At 41.6% G+C, this 26217-nt stretch overlaps 1 protein-coding gene and 1 pseudogene across 1 annotated transcript in view; one reads left to right on the top strand and one right to left on the bottom strand.

Annotated features, from left to right (window-relative positions):
- The window catches only part of col23a1b (collagen type XXIII alpha 1 chain b), a 135834-nt gene that overhangs the window by 35020 nt on the left and 74597 nt on the right, over nucleotides 1-26217 (top strand). The window lies entirely within an intron of this gene.
- Nucleotides 19502-21195, bottom strand: LOC146638684 (zinc finger MYM-type protein 1-like; annotated as a pseudogene).

The following is a 26217-nucleotide window of genomic DNA, read 5'->3' as shown; positions in this document are numbered from 1 at the left end:
TGGGGGAGGGGGGGTGCTGGATTGATAAGAGGAAAGGGATGTCAGGGAAGAAAAAAGAAACCAATAACATCCATTGTGAACAGCCATGTTTGTTTATTTATTTATTTATTTATGTATTTCTCTGGAAATCCCATCAGTCATCAGCGTGTGAGCAGAGGTAATCGTATTTACTGCTGATTAATTGATAATTGATAAATGCTGTGGTGCAGTTTAGTGCTGAGAGGGGCCGTGAGCAGGACCATGTGGAACCCCCGCTCGGCCCAGAGATGAAAGACAGACCTCCCCTCATTGTTTTGGTCCTGCATCAGTTTTGTTTTTTCAGGAGGCACAAACGAAGGCCAACGAAAGATCTCGATCCAGTCAGCCCCATTAAAAAAAATGTTGGGGATGGTGGTGGAGGCTGGGCAGGGGACTTCCCTGCCAGGGGATGCCAGATGTGTGACCCAGCACATTACTCTGTGATAAGAGTGACAGCTGACTCTGAGCAAGAAGCATATGGGAAGATGGAAAAATGGAAAAGTCCAGAAGAAAACAATTGTAGAGATATGGGGGAAAAAAGAAAGAGAATGTGGGCAATGTGACAAATAGACAATTCAGAGATGTAGGATGGGGAAAAAAGGGGTTTTTGAGAAGGAGAGAGGCTTCTGTTATTCATCTGCACTTCACATGTGCAGTCCTTTTTTCACTGAATGTACCAGCATGGTGAGTCCTCGAGGCATCAATAACCAGACGCTCACTCAACACAAGTTTCAGCCCTCTTTCCACCCCTAACAGACTATGTAATAAAACCAGTGTGTTTCACAGAGACTCTCTCTTTTGTCGTCCGCTCCTCCCCCCACATTTTATGTCTAATTACCTTACCAACACTAAGTTGGGCTGTGCAGGGTCACCTATTTATACAATGCTCGCGGGGGGCCGGGAAAAGATGATAGCGATTTATTGTTCGTGTTTTTTATTTTAATAGACTGCAGGCTCTGCAAGGCACACATGTTTGCTCCTGTTAGCGAAGGGATTTTTTTTTTCCTCTTCACAGGTTATGACTGACCATCCATGAGCTAATGGCTAATGTTATCTGAGTGATCTGCTCACCACTAGATCCCCCGCTGTGTCTAACCTGGACACTGCAGAACAAAAACAGACCACATGCTGATCTGTGTTGTTTTAACCCTCTGGGGAGAGGGAAGAGATAAGTGATAAAGATCTGTGTCGGGCTTTTGGCCAATCCCTATTGTTCAGACGGAGAGAGGAATCTATCACTTCATCAATTCGCTCCGCAGTCAGCACAGGCACAGTAACGTTTAATGTCAGGGTACGGTATATTCTTTTGTATGTAGCAATGTAGGTTGTGCAAGAGCGAAAGAAGGGGAGGAGATGTGGAAAAGGGAAAAGAGGCAAAAGTAGCAAAATGTGTGGATAAAGCTGCTATGAGACAATTTACAATCAGGCAAAGAGAAATTTAACTCAGAGCCTTAAATCACAATCAGTGTGCTGATTGTGGACGCAGCAGGTCAATTTAACATACATTAGCGTGAATAACGCAAACGTTCCTAAAATATCAGCCACGACAGCGAAAGACCCCAAGAGAATGTCTTCATTCACTTTGTGGAATTTAATAATCATCAAGTTACAGGAGCTACAGTGAGCGGGCTGTGCAGGACGCCAGTCGCCACAGGACCACCGCAACCACGGGGCTCCTCTGCAGTGTATCGCTTTCATCTCTTCTCCCATGAAAAACCTTTGTTACACCCCCCCCCCAAATAAAACCTCACTCTATAGTCAACAAAGCGATTCATCCAAAACATAATTTTAGGAATCACTTTATCACTTTACAACGTAAAAAGTAGCAATTCATCCACATCAGATGGACTGAGGTGCATGTTAAAGTGGAGAAGAGTCGTGTGTGTGTGTGTGTGTGTGCGTGTGTGTGTAGTCACCCCAGAGCCTCCCCTTAAAGTAGCCATAATGACAACAGCATGTATTGAGCAGCAGAGAGAAAAAGCAGAGTGCTGTTAGCTGTCTGTTATCAGTTGGCCTTTGATAGCGCATATTTCAAATAAAATTATACAGCCATTTCATTTATTAAATGTGGATTAAGTTTTATAAATCTCTTTTATACACAAATCCTTATCCTCAGAACAACCTAATATTAGGTCCCAATACTAATATTAATGAGCAAAAAAAAAGAAAGGCACAAATATTTACATCTTTGTGTTTGTTTTCTCCTAACAAGTAAAGCTGTCATATTTGACTGTCCTCGCTTTTGTGCGTGTATATGTTTGCGTCCATGAGTCGGACTCAGCGGTAAGCCCAGAGGAAATACAGCTTAATAAAATATGCAACCGTGTCGAATTGGAGACTTACGTAAAGGGCAAAGAGAGGTAACAAGATTTCAAACTTTCACTCAAAAAAAAGAGAAAGAATCTGATAGATCAAATCATAGTTTTGTTTTGTTTTTGTTTTACTTTAAGGAAGAGTATTCAAATTGTTAAAGTCGTATTGAATGGTTCACTGACCCTCTGTTTAAGGTAGTGCTTTTAGCAAGTCTTTTTAGAGGATGGTCCTGGCTGCTCTTTGACACCACCTGTGTTGGTCGATGTTAGTAGGGTTAAGGTTATGCTCATTGATGTGAGCTGTAGATGAAAGAAATGCACTGTACTTGCATAAGGGGAGCTGTGGCATTTTGGGAACTCTGGATATCGGAGATCAGACGCACGGTTTGCTTTTTGTCACCATCTGCTTCTTCCTGAGCACATGTGTTTGGTGTGTGTCACATGTCTGCTTCTCGGCTTCGCACACCGTGTTTGTGTCATTCCAGTGTTTGCTGTTGCGACTCAGTTTGGTCTAAAGCACAGGTAATGTGTTACGATGTCACATCTGGTCTCGGGTGCTTTTGTCAGGTTGTTTGAAGTTCTGGCCTGAGCTTTGTATCGTTTCTCCCTCAGTGACTATTTCACCTCTGGCCAGTTGAAATGCAGACTGGATGCTGCAGGCTTCGTTCCTCTGCGTGACCTTTTGAAGTTTTAAATGGAGGTCCAGACCTCGGCTGATCCTCGATGATCCAGATATTATAGTGTAAAAAAAAAGAAAAGAAAAAAGCTGTAAAGATTCAGACTTTGATGATCTGCGCTGAAATAATCTGACTTTGATGAACTCCACCATGGTAATCGTACTTTAATGACTCTCACATACTCTGTGCCAATGTTGCTCTTGTTCATTAAGACAGACAGAATCACTGATGTATAGCAGCAAGAGCGATCCATCACGTAGGAAGTTGAAAGAGGGAGCTGAGTCGAAAGAACAACATGAGGCAAAGAGGAAAGAAAGGGCTTGAAAAGCAGCGTGAGAGAAGTCTCTGCCAATTATTTTGGGCTGTTTAGAAATGCAAAAAGATGTTTACAGCCATTATTTGCAGGTGGAAACGCTGAGATCACTGTCAGTGAATTCCTCTCTGTCGAACCGCGTCACTGTGAGAAAGTGCCTCTTCACTAAAGAATAACTTTCTCCTGCTATTGCCTATAAATCAATCAGAGAGGAGAGTTTGGGTTGGAGTGGCCATTAAAGTGCCAATGATGCTGATTAATGGATAATCTCTCATGTAAAGTGCTCTGGAGCATTGTTTATGAGGTGGTGGATGTTTCACAAAAACAACAGAGAAGATTTTAGATACGATTTCCTTATGTCAGATCTGTCGGGGGCTGATGATTTGTGAGTCATGCAGCTTCTCTCCTGCTCAGCTGCCAAAAGCTCCCCCTTGTGTTCAGAGATATTTAAAATAAAGATCCCTTCGGGGTTTCTCCGGGATATGATTTGATCTCTTCTGACTTACTCCTTTCCTTTGTGTGTCTTGCATGAAGTTAAAGGACTTTTTGTTCTCTAATTTTCAGATAGAAACACATTTTCTACCTAAATCAGTGGCACATTTGCCCTCTGCTTGGATCAGGAGAAAGTTAACTAATGATGCCAAACAAAGAGAATGTATGTGAATATTTACATGTATGAGCATTGTGACATCTTACAAGGGTAATAAACTGCTGATAACGTCATATAAATATCTAAATGTGGTTCACTTTGTTGCATTTCAAAAGTTGTGGAAGTAGTGCATCTAAAGCCGTGCTTCGTTTAAGGACCTACAACAAAACAAACTTCTTGAAATCTGTTGTGCTTTTTGAGCATTTTTCTTTAAATCTCCACCAAAAACATTTTAAACTTACTGTAAAATAATCTCTCAAATAATCTAGTTGTGGTTCCTTTTCAGCTTCTGATTAATCTGTGTCACCTGTACAGATGGCATCTCTTTGTCTTTGCCATGTGTTTTATCTATTATGCTGTGAAGCACAACAGATAAGAGCGGCATGAGTTATTGGAGGTTTTTTAATGTTTACAGCTGTAATAAAAGCATATTTTTTGGAGCAATGTATTTGAATCCAGTTCAGTTTGGACATTTTAAAATGCAGCCAGTTTTAAATGCACGAGTAAGTATTGAAAGGTCTGTAGAGAGTAGCGATAAGTAGTCTGATTGTTACTATTTACAAACAGGGTGCAATCCTCTTGACTCAGTATCATGTTTGGCGTGAGTCAGGAGGGTTTGAGGTGTACCACTACACAACTGTTTTTGCCTCTGTTGGTACTTCTAATTTATTCAGCATTTGGCAGCTCATCAAGTGTCTCCTGATGACAACCCTGAATTAGATAAATATGGACGGATTGGTGGACTTTGACTAATTAATGAATGTTCTTTGGGAGTAATGATTCATGGGAGAAATGGTGTATATTAGGGGGACACCTCTGGTTGAGTGGTTTAGAGGCAAAGTTAGAGAGAAAAGAGAGAAAAGGCTGAGACAGTTTAGAGTTAGGGTTAATGGGTGGAATGAAGCCATAATTATGAATCTAAATCTAGACTGGGCGAAATTGACCTGGTGGATGTTAAGAGTCTTCGGTCAGGCTAGAGGCTGAAGTTTAATAGTTAGAGAATGCACGATTTCTTTGCAGATTGTAGAAGTTCAAAGAAACATTATGTGTGATTTATGGTTTGCTGGAGGTTTATTTTGACTGAAGCACCAGGGCAACGATTGACAGCTGGGTTTGGCGCCGTCGCCGACACACACATTCACACATGCCACCCTGATGCATCACATGAGACTGCACATTCACACATTCTCACAGGCAAATAGTGAACTTCATTATGTAGCTCTTATTCTCTCCATTAACTCTTTTATTTCTTTTTTTCTCTCCCTCCATGTCGCCGGGACGGCATTTTCCTGTGGTGCACCACCTTCTTTCCGTCATGTCAGGTATGTGTTTCAAGTTGGCTCCACCTCCCCTTCCCATCTCTCTTTTCATTTTATCCTATTGTCACATATTCCCAATTTTTCAACCACTGCTTTCAACTAATATGTTAAACAACCACACTGTCGAGGCACTCAACACACGAGCCTGAATGTCCTCCACGTGTTGAGTCAGCAGTGGTATGTATTGGGGCATACAGTCGCCCACTGCAGTGAATACTGTATATTCCAAGCACACTGACAGTATGCCAGTAAATATCATTAATCACAGTCTTGTTTTGGCTCTTTGAGTCAGCCATGTGGAAGTGATTTCTGTGGCTTAAACACTGTTTAACTTTTGCGCTCTGCAATGAGTTTTACTCTTTCTGCCTTTTTTTTTGCATGTTTTTTATTTTCTGTTCTAGCCAGAGTTGCTCACAGAGTGACTTGGCAGTTATTCACTCCAGCTAAAAATATATCTTCCCCGCTGCTTCGGCCCCTCCTTTATCTGAGGAAATGGCAGTCAGAAGAATCACAAGCTGCATGTTTCTGTTTTGTTTTCTGTTGTTTGATGCAAAAAAAACCCTTCAAGCACAGTGGTTACACACTTGACTCTGTGATACACATGTTTGCAAATGTGAGAACACGACAACACGTCGGTAAGTGTTTCCTGATGGGCACTTAGTGGACGTAGCTGATATACGTCCTAACAGGCGGAGAAAAGGGAGAAGGATGTTCTCTTCAACCACCTCTCAGCCTTTTTTTTTAGCTAGGGATGTCCTGTGGTGGTACAAGTAGTTTAGAAATATGTGTTGACGAAGGAATGGCGAAGGAGATTCATCCTGATCTCTAAATGACTTTCCTCCCCCCCCTGAAGTGAGTCATCTATGACAGCTTTACGTTATTTAGACTAATCACGCCGGGATAATTGAGTTAACTGCGCCACCATCGTATTCAGCACTACTGTTAATCTGATGATGGTGACAAATATAATTGTGTACGTCTGTATTTTTATTGAGTCTGAATGTCTGGATGTATAAAGTAGATAAACGAGTCTCAGTGAGTCACAGTACATGTCTGGCTGGGGAATGGCTGCCAGGTGTCCACATGTTCCACCACCCATTTTTGCACTAGTTTCACAAAAGTTGTGAGTTGATATCAGGTTATTTTAAGATTAAAAAATACTCTTTATCTTACCCTCAGATACACCTGTTCGACCTCTTGTAAATATGTAAATAATGCACAATTGCAGCAACTCAGTGTGTTTAGGCATGTAGACATGGTCAAGCTGACCTGATTGAGTTCAAACTGAGTGTCAGGATGGGGAAAGAAAGGTGATTGAAATGACTTTGAATGCGGCATGGTTGTTGGTGCTGGACAGGCTGTAGTATGATCTTAAACACCTATACCATACCAATACTCAAAAACACCCACTCGTTCCAGCCAAGTTATACAAGGAGATGGGCTGCAGCAGCATAGGAAGCCCTACTGTCAGCTAAGCTTAGCCAAGCTTAGCCAAAGCTGACCAATAAAAGATTTGTAAAAATGTTGCCCCAATTCTCTCTACAGTCAACAAAAGTTGGTGTCAGCCACATTTAAGGATGGATGCATCCTGCCTTCTAACATTCGTTCAGGCTGGTGGAGGTGGTGCAATGACGTGAGGGGATATTTTCAATATTTTGTGAGCTCAAATCATCTAAAATGGTTTCTTGACATGACAATAAGTTCACTGGACTCAAACAGCCTCCACAGTCACCAGATCTCATTACAGCAGAGCACCTTTGGGATGTGGTGGAACCGGAGATTTGCATCATGGATGTTCAGCCAACAACTCTGCAGCAACTGTGTGAAGCTACCATGTAAATCAAGATCTCTACCAAATGTTTCCAGCACCTTGCTGAATCTATGCCATTCAGGCAGTACCGCCATGGTAGTAGCAAAGTGTCTACAAACCGCGTATATGTTCTATAACAACGAACAGAACTGCTTCTTGCTTCAAATTTGCCATCTTGTAATATTTTTGAATGAGAACCGCTAAAGCACATTGCAGAAGAAGCACAAGCTCTGAATTGTAAAATCTCTACTCAGTAAAATTGGACAGAAATATGATAATATTAGCAAACATAAGTTTTAAGTATTAGCACACACTAGACTTGGTAACATGGGATATTGTATTAGTAAAATAGTTAATGTTCTATAAATGATTGCATTATCCTGCAGCAGTTTAGATGTTAATCTTTTAAATATTTCCTGAGCTTCTCTTGCCAGTATTTGCTTTCATAGCTTCTTCAGAATTTATGAACTCGTTTCTGCTGTGAAAGCAGATCTGACATGCGTTAACTATGTTATCATTGTCCTGTTAAATGCAAGTGGAGGAAAGCCATGCCTGGTTTCACTTTATTTCTCTAACTGGCTAAATTTGTGGCTCCAGGAATATCTAACATCCCTGCAAAATCAAAAATCAATAAATACACGTTTTAACAAATTTTAAATCCGACGTGAGAATCTGGGAGCCTGCCAAAAGGTGTGGAAACCTCTGCTGTCACTGCTGGAGCCCTGCGAATGTAACCGAAAGTCTGATGACGCTGCTTCTCAGTGGAAGTTAGGCTGGTTTCCCGTCACTTCAAAAGGACAAGCATACAGTTCAACAACAAACTCAGAGCTTAGCACTTGGGACGGCTATTGGATACTGACTGTAGAATCAAAACAAACCTGATAAAGCAAACAGGACCCCCTTCCCTGGGCCAACGGATGCGTGCTGGGGGGGCACCACTTGGCCTGCTGGGGGGGGCTCTTTAATGTGCCTCGGAGGCGTCACACTGGAATGCTCTGCATAAACAAGCCTGAGCGCACATGTGTTGATGGTCAGTGTGTGTGTGTGTTGAAGGAAAGCACTGTGATGTGTGTATCTGTGTGACTTTTCTGCTAAGCATAGTCTAGGCTTTATATGGACCCCTGTATTAACCGCAAACCCACACTGTGGTTGTCAGAGAAAACACGCCTGCAGCGACTCCAAACAGGGATGATTCAGCCTGAGTCTTTCCAGGTTTTCTAAAATCACATCTTTATCTTTTTTTACAGAAGTCTCTAGCAACACTGGGGGTTATTCAAACCACACACTACAATTGCACAATCCCTTTACCTCCATCTTGTTTATCTTACTGTGCTGTCTTGTGTGGCAGTTAGTACCTGTTTCCCTGCTCTGTTCTGAGTAGTTTCCTCTCTCCATTCCTCTGATTTTCTTTGGTTCTTTCTTTCCATTCAACTTTGTTAGGGACACTGTTTGCCTTCTTGACTGCCTTAAGTCTTTATAGCATATATTCAACAAGGTGCTGAAAACATTCTTCAAAGATTTTCGTCCATGTTGACATGATAGCGTCAATGCACTTCCATGATGTGAATCTTGTGTTCCACTACGTCTATAACATGCTGTGTTGGATTTCGACCTGGTGACTGTGGAGGTCATTTGAGTACAGTGAACTCGCCTGAACTTGTAATGATCAAGAAACTAGTTTGAGAGTTTTTGGGTACACCACAGTGTAACCATCAAATTGGGTTCACTGTGCCATCCTTTCATGTTGTTTATGCCAAATTCTGACGCTAACATCCGAATGTTGCAGCAGGAATTGAAACTCAGATCAGACAACATTTTTCCAATCATCTATTGCCCTAGTGAAGATCTCCACAGAGTGAAGGATTGTATAATAGGACAGAGAGATTTATCTGATCATTCGGGACTAACTGTGAAGATTGGGTTTAAAGCTAGCCCTAAAAACACCTTATGGAGGCTTAACACAAGTCTGTTAAATAATGACTCGTTTAAAAGAGAAATGGGACAGGAGTTAAAAACATATTTAGAACTCAATGACAATGGAACAGTTAATCCTACAATTTTATGGGATGCAGCTAAGGCATACCTTAGGGGTAAAATTATTGCAAAATGTGCAGTCCTAAAGAAGGTGAGAGCAAAAAAGCTGTCAGATTTGCAGGAAAATTTGGAAAAATTTGAACAACTGCACACCGTTACAAGGTGTGCTCCAGGTATTGGAGCAAATGAGGCCGGTTAAACAGGAGATCCACAAAATCTTAAGTGAGGAAATTGAAAAAAAATTAAAATATAATAGACAACTCTAGGATGCCCTCTGGACCCAGTGGAGGTGGTGAGTGACAGGAGAACGGCGGCTAAGCTGTCATCCCTGATGGACAACATCTCCCACCCCATGCAGCAGACTGTGACAGCACTGAGCAGCTCCTTCAGTGGGAGACTGCGGCACCCACGGTGTGGGACGGAGAGATTTCGCAGGTCTTTCCTCCCCACTGCTGTCAGACTCCATAATAAAGACTTTAACTGATCAAGCACACACATCCATACATATGCAATAATACTAAGTGCAATAATCCTTTCTGTCATCGTTGTATTTTTACTCAGTTGTATATAGTATTTGTATTTGTATTCTATTTTTATCTTATTGTATATTTATTTTATTTTATTCTACTGTATATAGTATTTTATTTTATTCTATTCTGTACAGTTGTGTACTGTATTTATTCTTATTGTATTCTAATTTTTGCCTCATAACTTTTGCACTGTCCACTTCCTGCTGTGACAAAACAAATTTCCCACGTGTGGGACTAATAAAGGTTATAATATAATAATAATAAACAACGGTGGTATGAGGCAGGACCCAAAGCTGCTATGCTATTACCAATCATCTATTGCCCAATGTCACTGTGCTTGTGTAAACTGTTGCCTCAGTTCCCTGTTGTTACCTGTTGGATTGCCGTGCAGTGTCATCTTTATATGCTGCAGTAACCCATCTGCTTCAAGATGAGCTAGAGAGGTTCTTCTGCGTACTTCTGGCATCCCTGACTTTCCCAGTCATGTGCCACTCTCTGGATATTTCTCTTTTTCATATCATTCTCTGTAAACTCTAGAGGTGGTTGTGTGGGAAAATCCCAGTGGATCAGCAGATTTTCAAATACTCAGAGCAGCCTGTGTGGCACCAACAACTATGGCACATTCAAAATCTCTTAAATCACCTTTCTCCCCTTTTGTGATGCTCAGTTTGAACTTCATCAGGCCGCCTTTTACATGTCTACATGTGTAAATGCACGGATTTGCTGCCATGCGATTGGCTGTTTAGATATTTGTGTTAAGAAGCAGTTGAACAGATACGTACATAATAAGGCTGCTAATGGAGATAATCAGATTTTTACTAAGTCATAATCATGTTGACAAGCACTGCTTTTATATTGCTAACAGGTACATCTGTTTTCACTTCTGAAATCCTGGGTGCTAATTAGCTAACAATAGCTTGCTATTTAATACTGATCCATCAGTGTTAAAGTACAGTAATAACAAAATAGTAATAGCTTATGACATAAATCTTATCTTATTTCTCATGTTAGTTTTAATGACTCTTCATTGACAACCTGAGTTGATTTGGTGCAGTTTAGCTACTCTGCTGGTCTGGGATTAGAAAACGGGTTTTTGTAAGCTGTTTTGTCCACTTTGCTAACAGTTTAACTAACTTTTTGAATTTGTTTGTATGTAGCAGTATTGTAGGGTCATTGCCTAACAATATAAAACACCTCGAGGCAACTGTTAACAGCTATCCATCATTATAAAGCTGGTAAAAGTACAGTTGCTTTTAGCGGGGAAGCTTTGTTTTGCTCTCCAGGTGGGTGTTTCCTGAAAACTATAAATATCCCAGTTCCTCACGATGACCGTTTCTGCTGTCAACATCGCCTCCGTGCCATTTATTCTTATCTCATTAATTTAGGTCACATCAATGACAAACACATTAGTGCCATAGGCTGTTACACAACTATTAAAAATTCCACACCAGCATATAAAATGGTGATGAAATAATTATGTTAATATTTTGCCTGAACTGCTTGAGTTTTAAATGTTTATCAGTTACTGAAAGGCAAACATTAGTACACTACACTGCCCCCAAACGTCCCCACTTTCCTTTGTGTTTGTTCTATTCAGTTGTGAAGTTAAGTGAGGCGTGTGATGGTTTTCTGAGCTGTCAACATAATAATGAAGTGACTAATTTATTAATCCGAGTGTGATAGCGATATACCACAATGCTTATCTGAATGCATAAACATGGGACTGTTAAAACCTTGTGTTCGGCTCTCAGTGTAAATTAAAAGATTAAAACAAGGACTTATCTGGTGTAGATTACGTGAAAAATTGGGAAAATATTAACAAACTTAGTTTGTATATGGCCTTGGATATCCTCGAGGAACTCGAGTACCGACTCTATAAACAAGCTTTCTGGAGTAGTTTATGTTTACTTGTATTTTGCATTGCTTTTTTTGTCATGCTGTGAGCGCTGCCATTTGTTGCTGTTTGTCTTTCCTTCTTCAGATACAACCATTACCAACTTTGTCAGCCTTGTTTACATGCTTGCGTAAACATCTCAGAGAGGGTGGAAAATTGAGCCCCAATTAAAGGCGAGAGGAACGAAAGTGAAAGCATCATTTTCTTTCGTTAAAAGGAAATGTGTGTAAATGATTGGGCCCCTGATACTATTTGAAAAGGTTAGCCATCTGCTCTTTCATGCTTGATGGTAACCATGTAGCTCGGTTTGGGTTTACAATTCTTGCCAAGCACTTAAAGCAAGGGCCCCTAATAAGAGTCTGAGGGCATAACTCAGACACAGAAGAATGAAAGGACGGAAAATACTTTTAATTAGAAGCCTGCCATTTATTAATGTCCTAATTTTCTCCACATACAATAGATGGTATGCCTGGGGATTTAATGAACTCCTGACAGGGGGATAAATGCAGCCGAAGGGGGTGAATTGGAATAAAAGACACCATGTAATGTCTAAACTTCAGGTTAGGCACAGTAGCCTTTATATTAGGATCAAAGCAACTGCTCCAGCAAAGTTTGGTTAAATTGATTTTCTACTCTGTTAAAGGATTCAATTTTGGTGATATTGCATATTTTTCTTATTGCTAACAAATCCTAAACAAAGACCAAAAGACTGGCATATTTGTTTTCATCCACTTCTGTCAAGGGTTCAGCTAAAGACTGATGCTACCTAATTATTCTTAGGTTGAGCCTTGCAGTTTACCTTTGTGCTTTTAATACGCAACAGTGGGACTAAAAGTGCATGATCATGCTTCACTTAGTCTTGGTTGCACAATATTTGCCTGCAGTAAAAAAGAAAGAAAGAAAGATGGATATCTAATCTCAAACAAACAACAAACTCACTTCATTCTCACTCTCTTCAGTTCATACCATCCTGTTCAAGCGAGGAAAGAAAGCTAAACTATTAGAATAGAATAGAATAGAATAGAATAGAATTCAACTTTATTGTCATTGCACATGCACAGGTACAGGGCAACGAAATGCAGTTTGCATCCATCCAGAAGTGCTTTAGTGATATAGATATATTACAATATATATTAGCAATAATATAGATATGTGAGTATATTACAGAAATGGGTCTATTATGGTATGTTATAATGTACACGGTATGAAGTATGTTGTGAATATTCTATAACTATAAGTATGTACAGGCTGTAGTGAGTACAAGCTATGTACAGGATATGAACAGGATATAAATATGAAAAACTATACAGAATATGAAATAAATAACTTTACAGAATCTGGGATATACAGCTATACAGAAATGGGAACTATGCAAGTTGTAAACAGTTGTAGGATTAAAGATTATCGAATGTACAGAATGATTATTTACACAGAGCTATACAGTAGTGCAGTTAAGATAAGTGAGGGTGTAGATAGTTTCTACAGAGGCTATATAAAGTGCTAGTGGTTGTGAGTGGTGGTTCAGTCCATGTTATTATTGTGTTTGAGGGTACAGTTGTCCATTGTGGGTGTGTGTATGTTCAGTCCATGAGTTTAACGTGGGTCAGATGTCAGGAGGCAGAGTTCAGGAGTCTGACAGCTGTGGGGAAGAAGCTGTTCCGGTACCTGGTGGTCTTAGTCCGGAGGCTCCTGTGGCGCCTCCCAGAGGGCAGGAGGGTGAAGAGTCCATGTGATGGGTGACTGGGGTCTTTGATGATTTTCCCAGCCCTTTTCAGACACCGCTTCCTGTAGATGTCTTTTATGGCAGGAAGTGGTGCTCCGGCGATGCGCTGGGCAGTTTTCACGACCCTCTGCAACGCCTTCCGGTCCGAGGCAGAGCAGTTCCCGTACCAGACTGTTATACAGTTGGTCAGGATGCTCTCGATGGTGCATCCTGACCAACGTGGGTCAGATGTCAGGAGGCAGAGTTCAGGAGTCTGACAGCTGTGGGGAAGAAGCTGTTCCGGTACCTGGTGGTCTTAGTCCGGAGGCTCCTGTGGCGCCTCCCAGAGGGCAGGAGGGTGAAGAGTCCATGTGATGGGTGACTGGGGTCTTTGATGATTTTCCCAGCCCTTTTCAGACACCGCTTCCTGTAGATGTCTTTTATGGCAGGAAGTGGTGCTCCGGCGATGCGCTGGGCAGTTTTCACGACCCTCTGCAACGCCTTCCGGTCCGAGGCAGAGCAGTTCCCGTACCAGACTGTTATACAGTTGGTCAGGATGCTCTCGATGGTGCAGCAATAGAAGTTCACCAGGGTGTCTGAGGACAGGTGGTTCTTCCTCAGAGTCCTCAAGAAGAAGAGGCGCTGGTGAGCCTTCTTGACCAGCTTGGAGCAGTTGGTCGTCCAGGTGAGATCCTCGGAGATGTGGACTCCCAGGAACTTGAAGCTGCTCACACGCTCCACAGCCGTCCCCTTAATGTGGATGGGTGGATGTGGGTCAGCATTCCTCCTGTAGTCCACGATGAGCTCCTTGGTCTTCTCGGTGTTAAGCAGCAGGTTGTTTCTGTCGCACCACTCAGCCAGACGATCCACCTCCTCCCTGTAGGCGGCCTCATCGTTGTCACTGATGAGGCCAATCACCGTGGTGTCATCTGCAAACTTAATGATGGTGTTGGAATATTACAGACGTTTTACAGAAACTGATTGTTGAGCCACCTGCATTAATCCCATCTGTTTGTAGACTCAGTGCACTGGTGTCCTCCAAGTGCTAGTGTGAGTGCTGTGTTAGGGGGGGAAACTTCCTATGACAGCCAGGATGGGCTTTATAAGAAGAAAATAAATGAATGGATGGCAAAAATGTATGGGGATTTATCTTTATGTTACAATTTATCGAGGCGGTGGGAAATCACTCGTGGCATACTGTAAACAATACGTTCACTGGTCAGTGTCCAAACCCCCATTAAGCAATCAGGAGCCACTTTACTCCAAATGTGCCATTTTTGCACAGCTGCATGCATTACACGTCATAAACAATCACATAAGGCATAACACCTGTCTAAATATTCAGCAAATAAGAAATTACGTAATAATCCAACATGGATGCTCGTCATTAAAGACAACTTCCAACAATTAGCAGATGTCCAGGAATCTTGTCAAAATGTATCCACTCATAAATATCTGACTAATCCAAGTTGGCTTTGTGCTGAAAATTGACTGTGACAGCAGCTGATGAGTTTTATGGATCCTTCGTGCGCGAGGCTGACGTGACCTTAGCACTAATCGTCCATTGTTTCCATGTACGTCTGCAAAAAACTCACTAATTTCCTTAAAAACATTACCATTAGTAGTTTTCGGGAACTCTTTAAGTTATAAACCATCTTAATACTTCACTCAGTAACTGCTTATTACAGTTCTTTATTTTAAATCATTATTTTACACAGTTTAATCAGTTTGATCTCACCATGCTGACACAATCAAGTACATGTATGTGTGCATCCTGTTACTGTCCCTTACTCCTTCATGCATGCTGCCAAGTTTGCTGAAACCGCCAAATGGTCCTGATTAATGAAGTGCGGAGGCATATGAAGGTGACTACACTGACCATGAGACTTAATACTGGCTGTAACCTGTGGCGTACCTCAGGGGTCCATACTAGGCCCCCTGTTGTTTATTCTGTACTTGCTCCCTCTGGGCGATGTGCTCCGTAAACATAATGTGTCCTTCCACATCTTTGCCGATGATATTCAGATCTACCTCCCTCTGAGGTTGAACTGCAATGTTTCTTTGCAGCCGCTACTCTCCTGCTTGTCTGACATTAAGACTTGGATGACTCTTAACTTCTTACACCTTAATGAAAGCAAAACTGAAGTCATTGTGTTTGGGCTTCCTAAAGATCCCAACTTCTCTCTTGACTTTTTGGGACCCCTAACCTCCGATTGCACTTCTTCCATTAAGAGTCTTGGAGTTATTTTTGACAATGCTTTTAAACTTGATAAACAAATCAGCTCTGTAGTTAAGGGATCTTTTTATCATTTACGGATTTTAGCCAAAGTCAAGTCTTACCTTTGCAGGAACGATCTAGAAAGAGTGGTCCATGCTTTTATTACTTCACGGCTGGACTACTGTAATTCCCTCTATGCTGGCCTAGATCGTTCCTGTCTACATCGCCTTCAACTGGTGCAGAACGCTGCCGCTCGCCTGTTGACCGGTTCAAAAAAAGAGACCACATCACTCCGGTTCTCTGCTCTCTCCACTGGCTCCCAGTTGCTTTTAGGATTGATTTTAAAATCTTACTGCTGGCTTTTAAGGTTTTAAATGGCACTGCACCTTCTTACCTGTCAGAACTCCTTAGTACTTATCGCCCCAGGAGATCTTTGAGGTCAGCCGATCTGATGCTTTTAGATGTTCCCAGGTATAAATTAAAGACAAAGGGAGAGAGGGCGTTTGCTGTGGCTGCACCCAGACTGTGGAACAGTTTACCTCCTCACGTCAGATTCTCCAAAAGCCTAGAAACTTTTAAAACTGCTCTTAAAACTCACCTCTTTTCATTGGCTTTTAGAAAGGTTTAATTTATTTGTTTATTTATTTTTTATTTGATCAGCGAGGTGTTTTACGAAATTGTGTTCTATTGTATTTTTATCTGTATTTACTGTACAGCACTTTGGTCAGCCTTGGTTGTTTTTAAATGTGCTCTATAAATAAACTTGACTTGACTTGACTTGTATAGCATAATTACATGTGTGTTTATACAGCGCACAGACAAAGGAAATCATCGGAAAGTACAAATTACCCTCGGTGACTTCATACTGATGCATTGGCTCAGCATCCGCTCATAACCATGTGTTCTATCACTGAATGTGAGCTTTTATGAAAATCGCCCTGTTCCGCACTGTTCTCTATCAAGCTGTTCTCATAATATCATGTCAGAAACAATCAGCCCCCTACTGAGACGTCAGGTTAAACATTTAAACATAAGCTGAACCCTCTATAAGGAAGAAGGGATGTAGAAAAGAGGCAAAGGAAAGGTGCAGGTTAGGGTGTTACATTGTTAGCACTGGTTAATACCCTCAAAAGACCTGTAGATTGGGATGGGGGAGGGTTGTCTCAAAAAATGATCAGTGACTATTAAAGTGTCTAATGTTGCACGCTGATTGATTAAATATTTGTAAGGTCTTGTTTCTTGTCATTGGTAATCGATGTTGGGGGTCGATACTCAACTAAAGCTTAATGTATCACATCTTTATTATTTATTCACTGGAGAAGTAATTTGGTATGCTATTCGTTACTGCATTACTTTCGTGTTACTCTGTAACATGTCCTAAAATGCATTGTCATGTAAATACCATGTAATAGCCTATAAAGCTAAGCTACAGTCCCTACGTTATGGTCTTTTTTTGTGTGTGTGTGTTTAACTTTGAACACAAAGTCAACAACACTTAGTGTTAGCATATTTTTGCAGATGCTTGCAGAGAGCTGATGTATTGTTAGCAAGATAAGGTTCTGTCATGGACAGTTTATGCACTTTACCGTCGCGCTGTGGTCCTAGAATACAATTCATGTTCACATCTCCAGTCTTCAGTCATCTCCAGTCAAGGTTTGAAACTCATCCACAGATGAAAAAAATATTAAAAGAATATAATAGGCAGAAAAAAATGCACAGAAAAAGAAGAGCCGTGTGAGTGTCAGGTGTAACGTACACATGGAGCAACAGGGAGCAGCCCTTTGGCTCCGATGCTGACTTCAACGCTGATAAATTTGGTGTAAAAATCTAATAGACTCTGTATATGCAGGCTGGAGCCCCGCCTGCTCTCTGGTGGACTTCTTATGCGGTCCAAAGGTTTCGGTCTCACTGTGGGACCTGAGCTCATTAAAACCTATATTTCTCCCCATGTCATCAAGTTCTTAACTGTCATTTTTATTCTTACAATATCCTTTCTGTACTTCCTCTCTCATCTGTGCTAAGTCATCAGTAATTTAAAGCCAAATACGTATCAAAAATTCCAATGTCAACAGGTTTACAGGTAAATGTCGAGCACTGTGTGCTGTAAGACTGTGGCGTGAAAGAGTAACAGGGCTTTAGATTCCTCAGGCAGTAAGAAAGTTATTAAATTTAAAAAGAAACCACTGTCCCAGCTGGTCAGACAAAGATGTGTGTGTCTGTGTGTTCATGCAGTATGTTTAGACTTATTAAAAGCAGAACTTTGCATTTACAGGCAGCACCAGTTACATCACTTTTAAAGGTGAGTGTACAAAATGTACAAAATACCCCGAAGTGCACGAGCAGTGCTGCATTCATTATTACTGTTTCACAATAAGTTGGATTTGACTGGTGTGCCAAATGTGTGTCAATATTTGTATTTTGGAGAAAATCCCTTTTATGAATTGATTACACTGACTGTGAATCAAACCCAGCTGGAGCGCAGCTCTCTCGACATGTGTGCGTCTGCTGCGTGCGCCAATAGTCAAACACGCAGGCGAGCGCTCATTCGTCTCTGATTAAGAACCCATGCCGCCCATTCGTCTAACACTAAAGGTACACTCGATGACATGTAACTTCTATGAAGTACAAAGAGAGCGGTGGGTTTGCTTAGAAAGGGGGAGTGGGGAGATGGTGATGCATCACTTTTATTTAGCAGGGACAGATGGCCCATTACTGCTTATTACAGCCTGTTCCCTCTACTTACAGTATAATTTGTTTCTAGTTATTTGTACAGTAACTGTGGCTTTTCCTTTACACAGATTTTGAAACATGCACACACCCACCGCTTCTCTTTTGTGCATGTGCATTCATATGCACATTTTTGCTCTTGAGAGGCCTCGTTTTCTTAAAAAATGCTAATGAGGGAAACTTTCTTACATATATATCGACTTTAAAGTGCGTATGTCTGCATTTGTTTGCCACTGAGGGGTGAAACGCTAGCTCGCGGAGCAGCTGGGCATCGGGCTTGCTGCCATTTGCCCTGGTCCAGTAGGGATGAAGTGCTGGGGAAATTAAGTTTAAATGGACTTGGAAGGAAAGGACAGGATGGAAAGTGGACATTTTAGAGAGGAAAAGAACATCTAATAGTAAAAAGAAGAAGCCTTTGGCAGAAGTGAGCGTAACCGAAAGCTGTTCAGGGCTTTGCCAGATTCACATTAATGAGCCGTTCACTGTCAGCCAGAAGCAGCTGAGCCAGAGGTGCTGATGTCACGGACGGGATCTTCCAGCTCACTTTACTGTTTCACTTTATTTGGACTTTAACTTTGAGAATAAGGTTTCACTAGCTCCTTTAATCTGTTATAATGGCTATGAATAAAGATTCCGGTGTCTATATTGAGTAATTACAGACTTTTAATAATTTACAGCTAAGTAGACTGTATGTCCAGGTAAAAAACAATAGTATCCTTTTATAGCACTGAAAGGTTAGTGTTGGCCATCCAATCAATGAAAGCATTGGTTATCAAACTGTAGTTAAATTGTTAAGACAGTTTTTCTCCTTTTTTAGAATGCAGTTTATCAGGATGTGAGATGACGTAAAGCTGTTTTTGTCCAGATGTTTCTCCACAGCAGGGAGACAAGCTTAGCGTCCCTCAACACATTTTTATTTGCCTTCAAACCAGTTTGACAATATGAAATAAACCATAATAAATTTAATAAAGCTCGTCATCACTTGTGCCAAGACCAGTCACGAGAAACGTTAAAAGTATTTCCAGTAATATTTCACTTGCATGTTGACAAACAGGGGCGTCACTAGGTTTTAAGGACAGGGGGGGCTTAGCCCCCAAGAGATGCACACGACATGAACGAACGTAGTGAATGAGCACAAAATTTCACAAACAGAAAACAAAGACTGAGAAATTGTTTTCCTACTTTTTTGGACAGATTAAACATCCTAGGCCACCAATAGATCTATTGTTTTATTTAAGTCTGCTTTATAATACAGTACAACAAAAAAAACAGAGGAAATGTGTTTGCCGCATCAATAACAAGAAAAAAACTGAAAATAAAAAAGTACATTTTTCTGGCTGCAATCACCAGTTACTTGGTGGGTGGAAGCATCAAAGAATGACGTCTGTTTTTAAGAGTGGCAAATCGGTCAATCACTCTGTTGTGACTCAGATGCTAAAGCGTGTCTTTTTCAAAAGACATGACTGCAAGACTGTGAAGTCTTTTCTGACCCATTGTTTGACGCAGCCAGCAGTGCAGCCGACGCAGTGCACTAAAGGACCGTTCGCACGAGCAGCTGCTGACAGGCACTGTTAGGGCAACTTGGATGGTTGCCTTCAGAGAGGGAAACATGTCTGAATCAAGGAGGTTGTACACAGACAACATATTTTTGGGTGGACATCCAGCCTCTGTTTTCCGGGTAAGAAAGTTTCTGGCTACCAGAACCTCCTCTTTTTTCAGGTCAAGTCTGTAGTGCTTTGCAAGTTCATTCAAGTGTGGTTCACTCAAGAAGTTCTCAGATTTAGGACTGCATGCCTGGACGCCTTTTAGCAGCCCTGCATCTACACTGCAAAATCTTTGATCAAGCTCGCCAACCATCCGATCCACACAAGGGAAAAGTAACTCTCTTTTCAATGTGTCTGAGTTGTTCAATTCAGTGCGTGAACCCACAGTTGCCTCCAGGACAAAATCCTCCATTTTCCTCTGTTTGTGCCTTGTCTTGGCACCTGGTTCAGGGATACTGTGGGTGTTACACAGGGCCTTGGTTTTCTCATACAGCTCTGTAGCAAATGCATCTGAGTGTTTGCCCTTAAGTGTGTCACACACAGCTTGTTTGCAGATAAAAGCTTCTGCCAGGTCTAAAGTCTCTTTCTGCAGGAATTTGTGGAGTCCTTCGGTTACAGACAGAATCGACTGAAACATCAGTAGTGCATAGACTGCTGAGAACTTGTAGAGCTTTGCTCTGAGACCAACAGCTATGGGGGATCCAATTGCAGATAGGCACTCCAAAATGGCAGGCAATGTCTCAAGAACTGCACTGATTGATCGCAACTGACATGCCCAGCGAGTGTTTGAAAGTTGCACAAGCTCAGTTTTTGTCAATCCAAGCTTTGCCTGAGTCTCCATGAACTTATGATGATTGACTAGGGAGGTGCTGAAGAAAGAATACACACACTCCAACAAGCTGAAAAGCTCCACAGCCTCTGGGACAGCCTTGCAAGTATTGCACAAAACCAGGTTGAGTTGATGAGCATAACAATGCACATAGATAGCCTCAGGATGGAGCCTTCTAAAATGTGCTTGTACACCTCCAGTGGAGCCACTCATAACGGCTGCACCATCATATGTTTGTGCTACACACTTAAGCTCTGCAAGACCATAGTTTTGGATCTGCTGCTGAATCTCATTTGCAATGGACTGGGCATCAAATGATTTTATCTCTGCAAGTGCAAGGAAACGCTCCTTCACTGCCCCCTCTGACACGTACCTGACACAAACAGCTAACTGCTCTGCCTTTTTATCCCTTGCCTCATCCACCATGATGGAATAGACTTTAGACTTTGTCATTTCAGATACAATGACACTAGTAACTTCCTGGGCACAACAGTCAATCATGTCATTCTGGGATGTTGGTGAGATATACTGTGCATTTGATGGGGGATTATGTTTTTGAAGAAAAGGATCAAACTCCTTCAAAAGCTCCATGCATGCAAGAAAATTCCCTCTGTTTGGGCTGTCTTCACCTTCATCATGGCCACGAAAAGGGAGTCCCTGTCTCCCTAACATAGAGGAGACTGCAACAATTCGTCTGAGATACTCTCTTCTTTCGACTATCTCACTCACATTTGCAGTTGCTATCATCTGTGCAACGTTTCCCTGTTTGCTAGTTCCCTGGTAGCTTTTCCATGTAACAACACTGTCCTTATGTGTTTGTGCCATCTCATGCTTGCCAAAGATGACTAAAGCTTTCTTCCAGTTCTTGCAACCGTTACTGACCAAACTATCATGTTTGATGTTTTTGCCAAACACTCTACATGGGAAGCAGAAAGCTGCATTCTGGTTGACTGAATATTCTAACCAGTTGTGCTTTTCAAACCAGCTGTGGTTAAATGCTCGCTTCTGTGTACCAAACGTATCATGTGGATAGCTCTTCAGCTTCACCTGTCTGGGCCCTGTGTCTTTGTCACCTAAATCAAACCCTGTAGTAGAATGAGTTGCTGCAGCTGCTTCATCATTTTCCCTCTCTTGGCCTGTTTGCTCTCCTCTCTCTGTAATAACTTGATCTTCCTCTGCCTCTCGATCTATTTGCTGCAGCTCCTCTGTCTCTCCTTGCTCTCTCTGACTTGAACTTGCCTGTTGACCTTTTTCTCCCTCAGCCACTCCTTCTGCCTCACCCTTCAAGATACATTAAAACATACTGAATTGTAATGTAAATTGCTAATATCATGACTTCTGCTCCCGCTCCACAGTAATTTGTTGCTCCCAAATATTTTGAAGTTACAAACATTATATTTTGAGCACGCATGTGACTAAAATGGTTGCAATTTAAAGCCCTGAAAAATATTACTAAATTACTTGAATTGAAGTAATATTAAAATAGAACCCTCAAAAATATGTGAGTCAGGCTAATTTGACTTATATATCTCTCTCTCTCTTTGCTCTCTCCACTTTCTAACCTTGACTCTCCTAAATAAAAGCTCAAGTTAAACAGGTCTTATATGTTGTACCGTGACTGAAATGTTTCATATTTCATATCCATATTGAGTCCCATAAAATTCTAATCAGACTGTCTCCATCACAAATGACTCCATCCTTTGACTCACCTCTCCAGCAGACGTCTCTCCCCTCTGCCTCTCTGTGCTCCTCTGCCCTGACTCCTACAGGTTAATGGGGATGGAGTGATTATTATTATTTCCACTGATGATAACTATACCTGAATGAGCTCAGCTGGATTTTTCAGAGCTAAAACGAGTGACAGAAATTAAAATTATGCTAACAATTTAACTTAGTGCGCTAGCCAGGTTTTTATTTACAAAATGGGGAACACCTGGTTCATTATTTACATGGGATTCTCTGCTGTTAGCTGGAGCTAACTAATTGTTACTACCAGCCAGTGATGAAGACTTACTTTCTTGAAAAACTTGCGTATATCCATGATTTCTTGCCGTTTGCCACATGTACGCTAGTGTGTCCGCAGGTGTATACGAGCGGAGTGTAAAGTAGCAGTGAAAACGAGGACTGGATTTTCAGTCATGTGGATGTCCCCTGTGAACAACTGGAACGGATTGGATAACGAAGCACTGACGCTACCTTAACAATGTAAAGCGAAAGGGACCAACCGAGTTATGATCATATTTGTGTGAATAGCGACAGGTTTATATTATTATTTCTTTAAACTCATATTCCTGCATCTTTATATTGAATTTGTCTGCAAGTTCTGTAAAAAAAAAAATCGAATAAGTTAAAAAAAAAAAAAAAAACTAAAAAAAAACCCCACCAAATTATTTAGGGGGGCTTAAGAATATTTTAGGGAGGCTTCAGCACCCCTAAAATAGGCCTAACGACGCCACTGTTGACAAATGCCTTTCTGATCTCATGAAGGCAGGTGATGCAGACGGCGAACAGAGATAACTGCCTGCCAAGGGAAACTTGGTTTCTACATGCGCTGGATTGATCCCATATTGAATTTTTAAAGCCTGACATGTGACATATAATAAAATTTAAAAGCTTTTTTTTTCCTGCAATGAGCTATCTAATGCAAACTGATTTTCATTCTCCTGATAAAAGAAGTCGATTAAGAAGGTGCTGGTATTTTGATATTGTGGTAAAGTTCAGGCTAAAGTGTCAGAGATGGATGATTGTTCTCCCTGTGGAGCAGAGGGTGATGTAGGAGCATGTGCCACAGTTTGATCTTCATGTTCAGACTACAGGCCCTCCTCCCTGTGGCGAGACTAGGACACCCGATCTGAGTCCTTGTCAAGCATGGTTAACCAACTCCACACCCGAGAGCCTGGAACAGAGCATAAAATACAATATCGAACGTATGCAAATGGAGTCAGAGTTGAACCCAGTTGTTGTTGTAAGCTGCAGTTTGTGGTCAAGTCTCCGCCAGATGCTGTTAACTCGTAACAGGGAACTATAATTATGCCGTGTTTTCACTGTAAATGATGTTACCTGAATGAGTCAGATCGCTTAGCGTTCCCTGGAGGTTCATTTCTTGGTTCACTGGCTTTGATAGGTTAGGCCTGCTTTGCTCTGTGCCGTGATTGGCTGCAGACCTCAGAGTACCTCACAACTTGAAAGAGGAAAACAAAATTGTCGATAAATGACATAAATGTTTCTTGTGTTTGTGGTTTTTTTAGCCAAATTAGCCACAAACTCTACTCCAAATCCAGTGATGCTGACTAATATGTCTGCTTCAGCAGCGTAATTGAATTCACTCAAAATCAAGAAAATGACCAGAAAGTAGTTTGCACTCAACAGATGCAGACAATAAAATGCATCCAACCTCTTAAGTTTGGGGCGAAGTCGGAGAGGTATAAACTATCTCCTCCCTAAACACGATTGTTTCCACTACCCTCTGTGTAGATCCATCTTTAAACGAGCTGGAGACACCAAATGGTTAGCGTATGAAGTGGATAATGCTGAATAATTACAGCTTGTTTCCTGTAATGAAAACCTTCTGCAACCGTGACTCTCTGTGACCTGCAAAGCTGGGCCGGCCAGGCTTCTATGAGAAAGATAAAGTTTAAATAAGAACTGTTGTGTTTAGATGTAGTTGGTGCGTCTTCTATGCTTCACCTCGGAGCTTCTCTGTAACACAGCAGGAAGCATATGGACATCTGGTGACGGGAAACGGGAAATTTGAGGCGTTTAGCTTACACACCTGTGCTTGCACAGAAAGTTGAACTAATAATGCAGTTAGTTTGAGTCGTGGCCGCCTCCTCGGCTCAGTTTTTCCTCCCCTGTATTCTCTGGCGACCCTACAGAGAAATTCCACGATAAATTATCTGTCCTTGTCATCCCTTTCTTGTGGCAGCCACATAAAGAGCTTTGTGGGCTGAAGCTGTAGTGGATTTTATTATGACTGGTAAATTAAAACTAGCTGCCAGGTTGCAGGGGACATCAATGTGTGCATCACAGAGCTGAGATTTTTTTTTTTTTCTGTTGTTCTTGTTGTTGTATTTTTCGGGACTTTTTAGCCTTTAATCAGTCAAGACGGTGGAGAGAAGAAAGAGCAGGGGGGAGGATACCCAGTAAAGTAGCCTGATGTGATATGGATTGCAGGCTCAACCCAGAAAGCTATACCAGAACCCCAAACTGAGAATATTTGATGTTTTACTGATCACATAAACTTTATGCATACATATCTGTATGAATTTGGATGGAAGAGCCATTTAGCTACATGTCCATTGAGGGCCTGAGTAGCATAACTTTCAATTATACCCCTTAGATGCTACTATTTCGTGTATGAGCTGAGGTTTAATCACTAAAGACAACACAAAGTGCTCTGTGATCGTGTCAGAGCAAATGAACCCCTTCCACCAGTTCAGCAGGGATTCTCAAAATGTGAAGAAAACCTCACAAAACATCAGTTTTCGTGCACTTGTCAGTTTTGTCCATGTAGAGATAATGATTTAAAGTGGCTGACATCTCCAGCACCCCAGTTGACGGGTTGGGAGGCATTTCTATCAATGCGCATTAACTTCCTGCTTTCATCTGTTTGTTCCTTGCGATGAGAAATGGAGTCTCTCTCCTCTCAGGTCACATCTCTTTGTTTTCGTTCCCTCTCCGTATGTCTCATTCTCCCGTTTTCAGCAGTTGTTTTGAAAGAGACATCGGCTGCTCTGCTGAAGTCTGATTGTCTGGTTGACAGCTGGCCCAGATGTTTGTTTTTGTATTTATCTCTGGCACTCCGAGCCCTCACATGCTCGACCGCTCGCAAAATCGACGGGCCTAGCCCGGTGAGAAAGGGGAGAGATGATCGGCCAGATGTGTGGACAGACCGTGCTATGTGTTTCACATCAAAGATCATTTCTTGAGAATTGTTAGATTTGACAGATCTGGACTCATTAGGCAGGCACACAAATATACTCAAGACTCACACAGATGAATACCACCAGTGTTTACATGAGGAAACACTTGGATTGCCTAATCTAGAAATGTGTTGTTCAGTTTTTGCCTGTCACAAGCTCTTGGTGTTCTTCAAACCACCGAATGTTCTGTGTGTCAGGTGTCTCCTGATACGCAAGTGCTTCCTTGCAGGTCGTGTATAGCCATGTTAGCAGGAATGTTGAACCAGTTGCTCACACCAGTATGCTGACTCACAAACAGTCAAGATGCTATATACTGATGGTTAGCAGGGAGGTTTACTGGACCACACAACCTTTGAATTCAGGTGTTTTCAGTACCAGTGCTCTGGGTGAATGAAATCAAAGACCTCATCGTGTAGTCACGCCTTTACAAACATTTGTGAAAGAATGGCGTGTTCTAAAGAGCTATAAATTGGGTTCCACCACTGCAAGAAGACAGTTCCTGAAATTTCTTCCCTCTCGATGTATCCACAATTACCTGAAAGTGGTGTTACTGCAATTTAGGAAACTCAGCAACTCAGCCACAAAGTGGCAGACCCCGTAAAGTCACAGAGCGGGGTCAGTGGGTGCTGGTGTATAGTGTTTGAAAGCTGCAGACACTTTGCGGGCTCAATAATACAGTTCCAAACCTCCTCTAGCTTTAACATCAGCACAAACATTGA

Source organism: Diplotaxodon limnothrissa, linkage group LG2, assembly GCF_057381915.1.
Source record: "Diplotaxodon limnothrissa isolate DT_005_m linkage group LG2, D_limnothrissa_male_GT1.1, whole genome shotgun sequence".
Taxonomy (NCBI): Eukaryota; Metazoa; Chordata; class Actinopteri; order Cichliformes; family Cichlidae; genus Diplotaxodon; species Diplotaxodon limnothrissa.
Note: the sequence above shows the minus strand (reverse complement) of the source record. Positions and strands in the feature narration are given on the sequence as shown.